The 13,012-nt window shown below is 33.5% G+C and overlaps 1 protein-coding gene across 1 annotated transcript in view; it reads left to right on the top strand.

Moving 5' to 3' along the window:
• Positions 1–13,012, top strand: part of GPC5 (glypican 5) — a gene marked incomplete at its 5' end in the record, with an annotated part of 595,668 nt that overhangs the window by 522,948 nt on the left and 59,708 nt on the right.

The raw sequence follows: 13,012 nt of genomic DNA, 5'->3' as shown, positions 1-13,012 counted from the left end.
AGACCTCACCAATGAAAGATAAAGGATTCTGGTATCACAGTACAGTGAGACTGTTGAAAGTTTTAATATTCAGTAAATGAATAGTGGATTAATCCTTTATGACCTCAGCTGCACAGTAGATAAAAATTACATCTTCATTTTTGTTACTAAACTGGAATGCTATTGAGAGCAAACTTTAAAATTCAACTAAATCCATGGCTAAAGTTAGGAAAGGAAAGAACATCTCTTTTTAAAATGGTACTCAATACTTCTGCCAGCATGACAGCAATATTAGGTGGAACAGAGCAACAGATATGCCACTGTACTTTAGAAGCTTCTGGAGTTTCATACTACATATAATACATGTACATATAAGTTACATATACGTATAAGTTGTATAACAGGAATAATTTTTGTTGTTTTTTGAAATAATATGTGATAAATATACTGATTAATGTTCAGTTCATTTTAGAAAAAAAATATCATTCAGTGATCTTCTCCCAGTTAGTTTTATTTAAATATTTTTAAATAGAGTTGCTGTGTAAAGACATGGTTTTAAAATAAGACAATTCTTCTAACAGATGAATTTCTTCTAAACTCACTAAAGCAGATTTTTGAATATTTCTTAAAAAAAAAAAAATTGTGCATCTTATCACAAGTAAGCTATAGGGATATTTAGGATTGACAGTATGGTCTAGAAGGATGACCTACGTATGTACTATCTCTTTAATTCATGTTTGAAATAAATAAACAGTTTTGTTGTATATTATGATCTGTCATGGTTTTGGAGAGAGGTAAACTCAGACAACTGTTTTCTAGGCATCTGATTATTCATTAGAACTTAAGAGCATCACTGAAGCAGTACAAATACAAAAGATTTGAGATTTGTATGCTACAGTAAATATACCTGTGTCTTGTCTCAGAAAATACAAAGAAATCATGACTCCAACTACGTAACAATAAGAAAACATTTTTTCAGAAGTGTATTGAAGTAATTCACTTCTACTTGTCCTGTTACTTGAAATACCTTAATATTTGATCAAGCTTGTATTAGAATGCATCTGCTCTGGATACTACATGATTTATTTGGGGATTGCTTACAAATGTATAAATCTGAGCAGAACTAAACTTGCACCTGAAAACTATGCATAAGCTAGCAGATTTTTACAAGCAGGAAAGATCTGCACGAGTTCTGAAATATTTACTCTGTCTTCTCACTCTTTTCCAAGTACAGTTCAAAGTACTGTATTGTTCCAATAAAAACTTTTAATGCTTGACTCCTAGGTATCTTAGAGATCTCTTCTGTCTTTTAGTTTTATGTCAGTAGTTGACATCAGCTGGGACATTTAAACTGACAGCCTCTACATTTAATTGATATATCATGGCACTAGTGACACATTCTCCTTAGAACAAAGCCAAAGATTTCTGCAAATCACTTATCTTATTGCTACATCTGACTTAATTTTAGGTAGTCTTCATTGTCTGTATTTTCACTGCCTGTATTCCAATAGAGAAGGTAGCTTAGGAAGGTGTCTAATGGATGGGGAATTTCTCTTGCATCATTTTCTCTTCATACTGTCAATCTGTACTGTTATAAGACTTGTCTTTGAGAAGTTTTGTTTTATTTGTTCCTCAACGTTTTTTTCCCTCAACCGGGAACTTGTGAGGACAGGACAGCAGAATGTCATCTGTGGTGGTTACTCATTTTTTATTTTTTTTTCTCTGCATAGTAAAAAGCATTTTATAATTCTAAATACGTAGAAATCAAAATACTCAAAATACTGTCTTGAGTAAGCACAGAGTATTCCTCAAAAAAATGAACTGATGACTCCTGATCAGACATCGTAGTCTATTATACATTTTCTCTCCTGTAAATTTCCATTAAACTCACCAATGTGTAAAATGTTCTTCATAATGCCCACCAATGTATTTTAGTTACATGACTCCACTTTTAATTAAAAAGCAAGAAGATGTGTCACAAAGGATTTTGGAATATCTTTCTGTAGTCCATATCTTATTAGTGCCTGCAGGGTGTCTGCTTGGCCCTCACTGCACTTTAAAGTAAACGGGGATGTTGTGATCAAAGCCTCATAGATTTAAAAATTTACCCTGATTGTATTTCTGACCAGGAACATAGGACATTCTATGGACTATATGCTTTATTTGTAAGACATCAAAACAAACAATAATTATTTTCCTCTGTTCAGTTATATAAGTGAACTCAGTTTCACTTGGTGCTTTTCACAGAATGGCCAGGGTTGGAAGGCATCTCAAGGGTCATGAATCTCCAACATTTTTTTTTTATATTTTTAATATATTGAATCTCCACATGAGCTTTGATTTGTATTGCTAAATAAAATACACTTTATTGATATGACATGATTCTAGCTTGACTAGAATGCTGTTGTGAGTGGCTATGTACTCCTTGGGAAACAGACCGGTAAGGCAAGATGGTGGAGCTGTTCTTTATGTGAGACAATAACTGTAATGTATCCATCTCCACATACGTATGGATGATGAATGAGCAGAGAGCTTCAGAATAACAATTAGAGGGCAGGTTGCTCTGAGTTACACCACTGTGAATGTTTACTATATATAGGCCACCTGATCATGAGGAGGGAGTTCATGAGGCCTTCTACAGACAGCTGAAATGCAGGAATGCAACAAGGAATGCTAAGGCCCACTTAGAATTAAAGATGGTGAAGGAGGTTCAAGGGCAACAAGAAAATCTTGTTTAAGTATATCAAAGAAAAAGGAAGACTAGGGAAAACGTGGGTCCATTGCTGAATGGGGTGATTGTCCTGGTAATGAAGTACACTGAGAAGGTGGAGTTACTGAACACCTTATTTGTTTCAGTCTCCTAATACTCATACTAATACTGCCCCTCAGGAATCTCAGACCCTGGAGATAGAGAGAATCTTCCTCTTGGTCAAGGAGAATCTGGTCAGAGAATGTTTAGACAAAAAATTGGTGCACAAAAATCCATGGGCTTTAATGGGATGCATACACAAGCATTGAGAGATCTATCACCTTTGAAAGGTCATGAAGAACAGGACAGATGCCTGAGGACTTGAAGAAAGCCAGTGTCACTCTAGTCTTCCAATAGCAAGAAAAAGGAGCTGGTAATCTACAGGCCAGTAGGCCACAAACCTTGAGAAGGTAATGGAACAACTTATTCTGGATGTAATTTCCAAGAAGGTGGAAGAAAAGAAAGTTATCAGAAGCAATCAGCAGATGAACAAAAAAAATCTTGGTCCTATGTCAGGCTTCAAGTTTAAATCTTAGAGGCCAAAAGTATCAGCAAATGCACTTGTAAATCTTTTAAGATTATTTTGCGGTTTATCTGAATCCTCCCCAAATGCTTTTGCTACATGTGACTTTTAAAGTTTGCTATTTTTCCTAACAGTAGTGAAGGATTAGAACCTTCACAAGCCATTATTAAGACCATTATTAATAAAATAATGCAAAATTTGAGCAAATTCACTTTTGTGATTAAGTAATGTGGGTGTTTTTTTTCTGCGTAGGTCTTAAATTCTCCTTTGAAATAGTGTTGCTACATCAAACACAAGGTTAGAGATTATAATTCCCCGGGTATCAACTTTAATTTTCATTTCTTGCTTAAATTCCCACAAAGTTTTTAAACTCTCTCCTTCTCAGCATCCATGCTAATACAAGTGATTATATTCCAGTTAACCATTTGTTTTCAGGCAATGTGAGAGTTAGGAAAAAATATGGAATTTCAGTACTGTACTTGTACTTGAGAGTGAAGACAACAAGATTTGTCAACAAATAAATTCACAGATTCAGCAGTTTATAATTTTTAAGACAACTTGCAAATAAATTCTTCAAGAAACTTCTGAAGCAATTTCATCTCTAAATCATTAGACTTATTGTCATAAAGTAAAATTTCACTGTAAAACATGAAGAGATTTGAGCTAACACTGCAGCATTCTGATGATGATCACTAATGGTTTGACTCTGAGAGAGGTTGACTCCTAGAAGATAAATGAGTCTCCAGAAAGAAAAATGAGTGTCAGTAACATTCTTTACACCAATACAATTGCCTGACCTAGGCAACACAAGAGTCTTTGTTCTTCAATAAAGTTATCTGTCTCCTGCCACATCCCAGAGTAGAAAGCCTTAGAGAGTAATAATGAATTGTAGTCTAGGACACAATTCTTAACTCCATCAGTGGGATTCATTAGCAGCAATATGAAAATCGGATAACTGAAAAGGGTTTAAAACTGTGGTATTGGAGTAAAACTGTCAAGGTTGTCTGAACTTGCTGATAGTAGGTATTCTGCAAGAACTTTAATCTGATATTTCCAAGTATCTACTGCTTAAGCCTGTTTCGGTGTCTTGAAAAACTTGAAACAGAGTAAAATTCTTTTTTTGAGTTTTCAGTAAAAGTGATAATACAGCCTAGTCAATTTACATTCAGCATAATTAAGTGTTAGGCCAGTTGAAGCAGTTGCCATGCAAGATTCTCACATACTGTCTATTGCCTTTGAGACAGGGAAAACTGAACAGCTTATAAAAATGTATTGTCACAGCAGCCTACGTAAATCTACATCAACTTTTGTCTTGCTACAGGATTTCCTGCTTTCAGGAGTGGAACCATCATGCCTCAGAGTGACCATTTCTGATGTTACAGTTTAGTTTAATGTCAATGAATACAAAACACACAAAAACTCCTATCTTCTCTAGTACAAAGAAATATAAACATTTTACAAGAAGAAAAAAAAAACCACAAAACAGCAACAACAAAAACAATAAGTACAATAGGATACACACCAAGGAAAAATTGACTTCAAATTGCTTTCCCAAAGTTATGTACAAATACATGACAGAATATGAGATAGAACACGAGTGAAATCTTGACTAATATAAAAAATTCCAAAGATAAATTGTTTTAAATAGTATTACTTTTAGTATTTCATGATAGATTTCCTTAACTTCATTCCCGGGCATTGATAATAGACTCTATACGACATAATACACATAGGTTGCTACAAAAGTAATGTCTCCTCTTTATCTCTATAAAAACTACAACTCTTCATTTTCATGGATACAAAGAACACAATAACACCATTCAATAGAGCAAATTCTCAACTACAAAATACTGTTTTTCAGCATAGTCACCACCATTTGCTATGCATTTTTACCAGCAGTGGACAAGTTCCTGCATGCTGCACTCAAAAAAAATCTGCATGGATGTCTGGAATATGGCCTGTCTTTCATATTGCTGTCACTGCTACTGAAATGCATCACCCACCATCCCACTGTGACACCATCCACTGATTGGTCTACATAAGCATTCAGCAAGCATCATTGAATGCCACTGAGTGCATTTTTTTCCACATGAAAGAATTCAGTGACAGACTTTGTTTCATACATTCTTTCAAGTCAAATGCCATTTTGTCAGATTGCACCTCTGCTCCCATCTTTCACTACAACAAAATGTAACAGAATATTGGTGAGAAGGTTCAACCTCTACTGTCATGACACCACCATATTTCACAGATATCACAGGCCAACATCATAGAACAGGAGGCATATCTGTAGATACCCATGTATAAAATCTTTAGGCAAAAAGGAAAAGGTAGTATACCTAAGCAAATTCCTTCCACAGACAAGGCGGGAATGTGAGGTTTGTCAAATTATCCTGATGGGACACTAAGAAATGTTTAGTTTTTTATTTCCACGCTGGAATTGCTGAGTGTTTTGCATCTAACAAGAAATAATAAACGTGTACTTTTTCTACATCTTCTAGATGTTACTGAGTAAAAATTCAAATGATGGTATTTTAGGAATCATTAATTATGCTCAATTCTCAATTATCATCTAATACCCAGAAAAAAATTGTTAAATTGGACTTTATGAATTATTCATCACCTCCAATTCAATACGAACTCTCCTCTTGTTAAATGCTCAGCACATTTAAGTAGTGTCATAGAAGGTGAACTTTTTCAAAAAAGAATACAAGCAACTATGACCTGACATTTACAAATTGCAGGTCCCAAAGAATCAAAAAAATATACTTCAGGGGAAGAAACAAGGGATTATAACTGTAAAAATAATAATAATAATAATATATTTTTACAGGGACGGCTCCAAACGTAACGCTCCCTTTTTTATTATGTTGGCCCACAAAATCAGAGGTGGATGTTGGTGGTATAGCAGCAAAGTTTGAACTTCCCACCAACATTTCATTACATTTTATTGTGGTGAGACAGACAGTAGTAGAGGGGTAGTCTGACAAAACGTCATTTTACATGGAAGTGCCTATAGAAGCAAAAGTGCACAAGAAGCAAAGGTGTGGAATTGAATTGCACTCTGATGAAAAAAAAAACAGCACCCACTGACATTCACTGATGCTTGCTGATCATTTATAGAGTCCAACCATGGATATTGGCACAGTGGTGTGTTTCAGCAGTGACAACAAACATTGGTCACCTCCACTCATGCAGATTTTTACTTTTATGACTACAGCATGCAGGCTCTTATGCAAAAATGTATATGTAATAATGGTGAATATGTTAAAAAATAGTGTTTCGTAGCTAAGAATTTGTTCTATCAAGTAGTGCTATTTTGCTTTTTGTATTTATTATAGATTTAATGGAAATAAATAGGGGGCATTACCTTCAACCTACACAGATAATGACTCTCTACCAATGATGAGTTTTTCATTTGTGTGTTTGAAGTTAGTGAACACAGCCTTTTTTGTCTGTCCCGTTTAGAAAACTAATCTTTTCCTTCTGTGAATATTTCTATTTAATATTGATTAAATAATTCATGTAGTAAATTGATGTTTAATATAATCTATAGGAAAATCATCAGTTGTTCATAATTCACCATAGTAAATACTGTTCTACCTGAACTTCCAGTTTACTAGATGAGAGTAAAAAGTGTACAGAAATGGAAGGTTTCACAGCAACAATGTGAAGAATGGCAAAAATCTTTAGTCCAGAAAAAAATTAACTTTTATATTTTTATTTTACATTGTGCATAACTCAATCTATGAATTATTCAACATTTTTCCTACTTGTTATTGTTTCTCCTTTGATTCTCTTTTAGTTCATTACAGAATTGGTCATAAGAATCTGATAGGGCTTTTTCTCTGCATCTGCAGATACCACTCTCGGTACACAGTCACTGGTTAATACTTAGTAAGTCTGTAGCAAACCTTAAATTGTAAATAATTTCATCATAGTTAGGAGGACAGTAATCCAGGAGCTTGATGAAATCATTGGATTCCTCAAAGGGATCAGCACCCATTTCTGACAGCTGATTTTTTTCTGTGGAATGTTCTCGAGAGATATACGTGAAATATGTACAAAGAAATTCAACTTCTTTTACAGTACATGGATGGTACAAATTCAGCTTCATTGTGGATGCGAGTACCTATATTTCAACATGAAATATAGTCATGTAGAGAATGTGTGCTAGGCACTTGGCCATACTTGCTGCTCAACTCTTAGCTCCCTTTATATCTCTATTTTGACCACTCTCAGTAGCTTTGTTCAAAAAAGAAGTTATATAAGAAGATAGTTTAAGCACATAGATAGAAGACAATAGTATGGATCATTCAAGTCTGTTCTACTTGACTCCAAGTCCCAGGACTGATGTCTGACTCGTTCTTTTTAATTTAGCAGGCCAGTCATAATCAACTTCTCTACATTGATTTCTAAGTGCTCAAACACTTTGAGGGCTAGATATAGGAAAAGTCTTACTCATCTTAGACAGACAAATCCCTATAGAAGACACCTATGTTTACTTACAGAAGAATCTGATGGTAGATCTGTAGTTAAATGTTGTCTATCCCGAATTTAGTGCCTAAAACAAGATATAGTATATTCATTTATGCATACAACTTTGACATTTATACTCAGATTTTAGCAGCAGTACTAGTGGTTCATAGAAAATTGATAGGGCAAAAGAAAAAGGAGTTAGCAGTCAAGATTTTTAAAACTAAAAAGAAAAGTATTTTTAAAAAATAAGTAATTTAAGAATCATGGTGATAATGAGAATTCAATTCCATTATATTTTTTCTACTGTATATATAATGGAATTTTATTTTGTGAAAAGCTTCCTACAGTACTTTTAATGAGTCAAGAAGCAGGCACATAAAATGAAGAACATACAGATGATAGCCAGGCACTGTGTGATGTTGGCTGGCAAGTTAATAAATCTATTTTAGGTAATTATATGAGACCAGAGTTTTGCAGACTAAACTAATAACATATCTGCTATAGTTTATGCATGTTTGGATAAATATTTATCTACAACTAACACTTAAATTTGAAGAGTGTGAAAGTAAAAGTTTTATGTTAAAAGGAAAGCACGAGAAAATACATTAATGAGTAAATTTAGGGGGGTTTTAAATTATAAATACATATATGTTTTTTTTTTTAAATCCAAAATTTAAAACAGTACACATTTAAGATCAAAACTTTATGTCATTTAAAGTACATCTGGAAAAAAGTAATATTTGTACACTTATTTTACATAATAATAGATCACTTCTGGTCATCTTGTAGTAATTTTGTATGATAGACTAATCAAGTCATTAATTTAAGGAAGAATTTCGAAGTTCTAGGATTATAGGAAATGAATGTAATATTCTGTGTCTACGGTTACACAGGAATGATTCGGCACTGTAAGCAGTATCTTCATATAAACTACTGAAAATATACCTGCATTGCCACTATTTTTACTTACTTTATAGTAGACAATTCATTGATATATATACTCAGAAACTTGTTGCAGATGTCCAGACTGAAGCAAACAGTATTATCTGAGATGTTCTAGATAGAGCTAAGATGAGAAAGCTGCCTAGGTGTGTCAGCGTTGGTGCACTGATGTATGGAAGATCCATTAGCACCACCAAAGGACCATGCAGGCCACATGAGATGTCACTGGGAATCGCAACTTTCACAAACACCTGAGTTGATCTCAAGGATACATCCATTAAATAACAGTACAATATAATGAAAGGTAAACTTTACTGGGAGATGATTAAGTTTACAGAATAAGGATGTCTCCCTTGCTTTTAAATGTTGGGAATTCTATTTATCTTCAATTCTAGAAAATCATGATGTTTCTATAGCTCCTCACTGAGATCTGTAACTGTCATAGGTATTCAAACAACTTTTTCAGGTGCCAGTGTTTCAAGAACAAAAATAATTGCATCAACAATTAAAAATTAGTGAATTTAATACAAATGCCAAGTTTATCCAGAACAATTTTCTATTTCATTATCCAAAGGATTTTTTATAAGTATACTGATAAGTAAAAGAGACAGAAATGTGTTTCCCCATATCAAACAGTGTTTGTTATTCTGTTCTTGAAGCTGCCCCAGCAACCAGTGACCTGCATGAGAACCTGTGCTGACAAGCTCTACAGGTGTCCAAGCTTAATGTAGCTCTGCAGTGCTTTTAACAGATAAGCATACTCTGTCTGCTCTGGGAAAGAAAAATAGGGCAGGCAATCAGACAACCATCTTCCCTAACCTGAGTGGAATGCTTAACATATGTCAAGTATTAAAAAAAACAATCTTCCCAGAGCAATGCCTTGAAATGCTGTTGAAAGAAGATAATCTCTGTTTATATGCATATATGTATATGTATATATATGTATGTATATGCATACGTGCAGCCATTTAGAGCAATACAAGTACATAAGATGAAAGACTGCTCTTTTATTTGCTTAAATATATTACTTGACAAAGTAGAAGTCCTTTCTACATAATAATCTAGTTAGTGTCTAATAAAAAGGTTAGAAAATGTCATATAAAATCAGAAATATATAGTGAAAAATGTACTGACCCATGAGAAAATGAAATTTTCCTTAGTCATTTTAATGATCTAAAATTATAATTTTAATGTTACTTGATATGATAGTGAAAAAAAATACTCATAAGTTTTTATATTTTTTCACGCTTTCTCCTTTATTGAATTTTATTCCCTTTTTATTGCCAATAACAATCCATAGTAAGATTATTCCATTGTAATATTGCAAATCATAAATTCCCTACTACTGTTTTTTTTTCTTTCTGCTGATGTGCACAGAAACACATATCAGAATAGAGTAACAGATTTTTTTCTTGATTTACTAGAACTTTTACTATTATTATTATATTAACCTAAATTCTGAAAAGTTACCAGTTGATCTTTAAAATTTATGATGCAAAGTTTCAGATAAATTTCTAGAGGGTATGAAGTCTACTACTAGGAATTTGAAAGACATGAAGACTGCTCATTAGCTTATCAGTTACAGAAGCTTTAAGCACTTTGAAGTACAGGACATCTATTGACCAGTGCAGTTGAAGTACCAATAAGCTCATAAAAAGACAGAAAAAATATGATGTTATTTGGATGTTTCCATTCTCTCTGAACTGTCATCTCACGTCTCAGTAACACCATTGTGAAAGGAAGATGGATAAATATATGTGAGTTCACTTTAACACTGGAACCTAGCCATGTTTTTGAAGAGTTTTTGTATGTTGAAGGAAAATTATATATAGGGAGAAAAATAGAAAAATACTGGCAGCGAAAGAAGGCATCCAAGAAAGAATAATGATGTCAGAATTTTTCTTCAAATAGAACTTGTGATATAGAATAATATAATCATTAGGATTGGAAAAGACCTCTTAAGATTATCTAGTCCCATCATCCACTTACCACCAATATTGCCCACTAAATCAACTTCCTAAGTACTACATCTGCCCTTTTCTTAAACACCTCCAGGGACAATGACTTCATTACTTTCCTGGGCAGCCTGTTCCAACGCCTTAACACTCCTTGTGTGAAGAAATTCATCCTAATATTTAATATGCATCTCCCAATATAGGGTAAGATTTCCCAAATATTCAACGTTCCTAACTTCAAATGTTTAAAGAAATAGAAAAATAGATAGTCGAGAAAGACCAAATGGCTATTTCTTCATAGGTATGATATTTTAAGTGTTTAGTGTTGTAAAAGTTAGACATCAGACATTTTTTCTCTTTAATGAAATCTGAAATATCTACATAATCATCTTTCCAAAGCTGGTTATTGATGTCAAATGATAGCTATTAAGAGACATGACAACTGCATGAGAGTTAACAACATTGCCTATGTATGTGTATTAAATTAAAAACAATGAACAAAATGAAGATTATGTTTATGAATTACTGGGATCCCTTTCCTTTTTAATACAAAAATCAAATTGTATAGAATAGCATTTCACGCACTCACAGTCACTCAAGGTTGTTTACTACTGCTTAGGAAACAGTATAACCATGTATGTTACCATGAGCACAGAAGAAATAGGTATAAATAGTATTTTTAAAAAGGAATAATCTGTTTTTTGTTGTTGTTATTTGTTTTTTAATACTAGTTTTCTCTTTGGCATTTGCTTTTATGATTTTTTAGATACCTTTAAGGATCTAGGTTCAATCATTGTGCAGTGAGAAAACAAAAGTTGTTTAAACATTGGTATGTAAATTTGAGTTTGGAGCCTGCATCTGTGAAAAACAAAAATGTGTTTAATGTAATGTATATTAGTTGTCTCCTTAAAGAGATGATGAAATTCACTTTCTGCTGAAATAAGAAAGAGCTTTTCCAATCTTTCCAATGATAAGCTTCATTTACAAATTCAAGACTCCTGGTATTTCAGACAAAAGGTCTTGTCTCAATAACATTCCCCCTGATTCTCTGTTCTGCTCCAATTTATACGAAGGAGAGGAGGTTCTTTTTAATATATGTAAACCCGGCGTGAGAGTAAGAAACAACAGTTGAAATGTTGGTCCGACTAGTTTGTTGTAATCCTAATCAGGAAGATGGGGAAGGGGAGGACAGACACTATTATGAATTAGGGAAATCAGGAAGGGAAGAAAGATGATAGAAAAGAGATGGAAGAAGAAGCAAGGAGTCTTTATAGGAGTCTTTTATAGGAAACAAGAGGGAGATAAATGGATTTGTCTAAAATCAACTAAGAAAAGTTTTTCCCTGACTTACATGGCAGTAAAATACTAATGTTTAAGGGCAACATGTTAGAATGTTTATATGATCTTATGAACACAAGATCCTCAGTTTAAAAAATGTGTGCAGTCATTAGTAAAGCTTATGAAACAAAAATAAACTGAAATAATTATCATATGATTTCATTAAATAATTCTGTAAACTATGTGTAAGCAGAGATAAAATTTTATTAAGAGTTTGAAATTATTGATACATCCTGTGGGACAGATTGGATGCTGTATTTAGATCCTCTTTTTGAGTGACTTTTTCTAATAGTTGGGTACTTTATTCTAATACTATGTTAAAAAGAAGACTACTGTTGATAACAATTTGTCATTAAACAAAAGCATGTATTCCTTTCAGATTTGATTTTCTTTATATTCTGGGTCATATTTGAACAGATATTGTCATTTATTTCGCTAATATTAGTGTCCTTTCTGATAAAATATAATACATACTCCTTTGATTGATGAAATCATATAAAATACATTTATTTCATCATTGCATTGTGACGTGATATTACACTTTACAAACCAAGATGTGTAAATCCACTGTTTTCAAAAATAATTTAAAAAGAAAAACAAAGATTTTTAAAATACATGCATTTTTAAAGGAACTATCCAGAACCTGGTTAGATCACATGCACTTCTCAAGAAGTTCATTCTTGTCACTGAATCACAAAATCATGAGGTTTTGAAGGGATCCATCTCTCTGCTAAAGCAAGTTCCCTACAGATTCCTACGCAGAAAGGCATCCACAGAATCACAGAATCACAGAATCACAGAATGGCCAGGGTTGGAAGGGACCTCAAGAATCATGAATCTCCAACCCCCCTGCCACATGCAGGGCCACCAACCTCCCCATTTAATACTAGACCAGGCTGCCCAGGCCCCATCCAACCTGGCCTTGAACACCTCCAGGGACGGGACAGTCTGCATTACTGCAGCCCATGGCATGCATTCCCAGTACAACAGGGACAAACATACACACACACACGCATATATATATATATATATATATATAAAGATTTT

Source organism: Centrocercus urophasianus, unplaced genomic scaffold (assembly GCF_019232065.1).
Source record: "Centrocercus urophasianus isolate 14NV4802_14NV808 unplaced genomic scaffold, USGS_Curo_1.0 seq_9, whole genome shotgun sequence".
In the NCBI taxonomy this organism is placed as follows: Eukaryota; Metazoa; Chordata; class Aves; order Galliformes; family Phasianidae; genus Centrocercus; species Centrocercus urophasianus.
The sequence above is the reverse complement of the archived record's forward strand: the minus strand, read 5'-3'. Positions and strand labels throughout refer to the sequence as shown.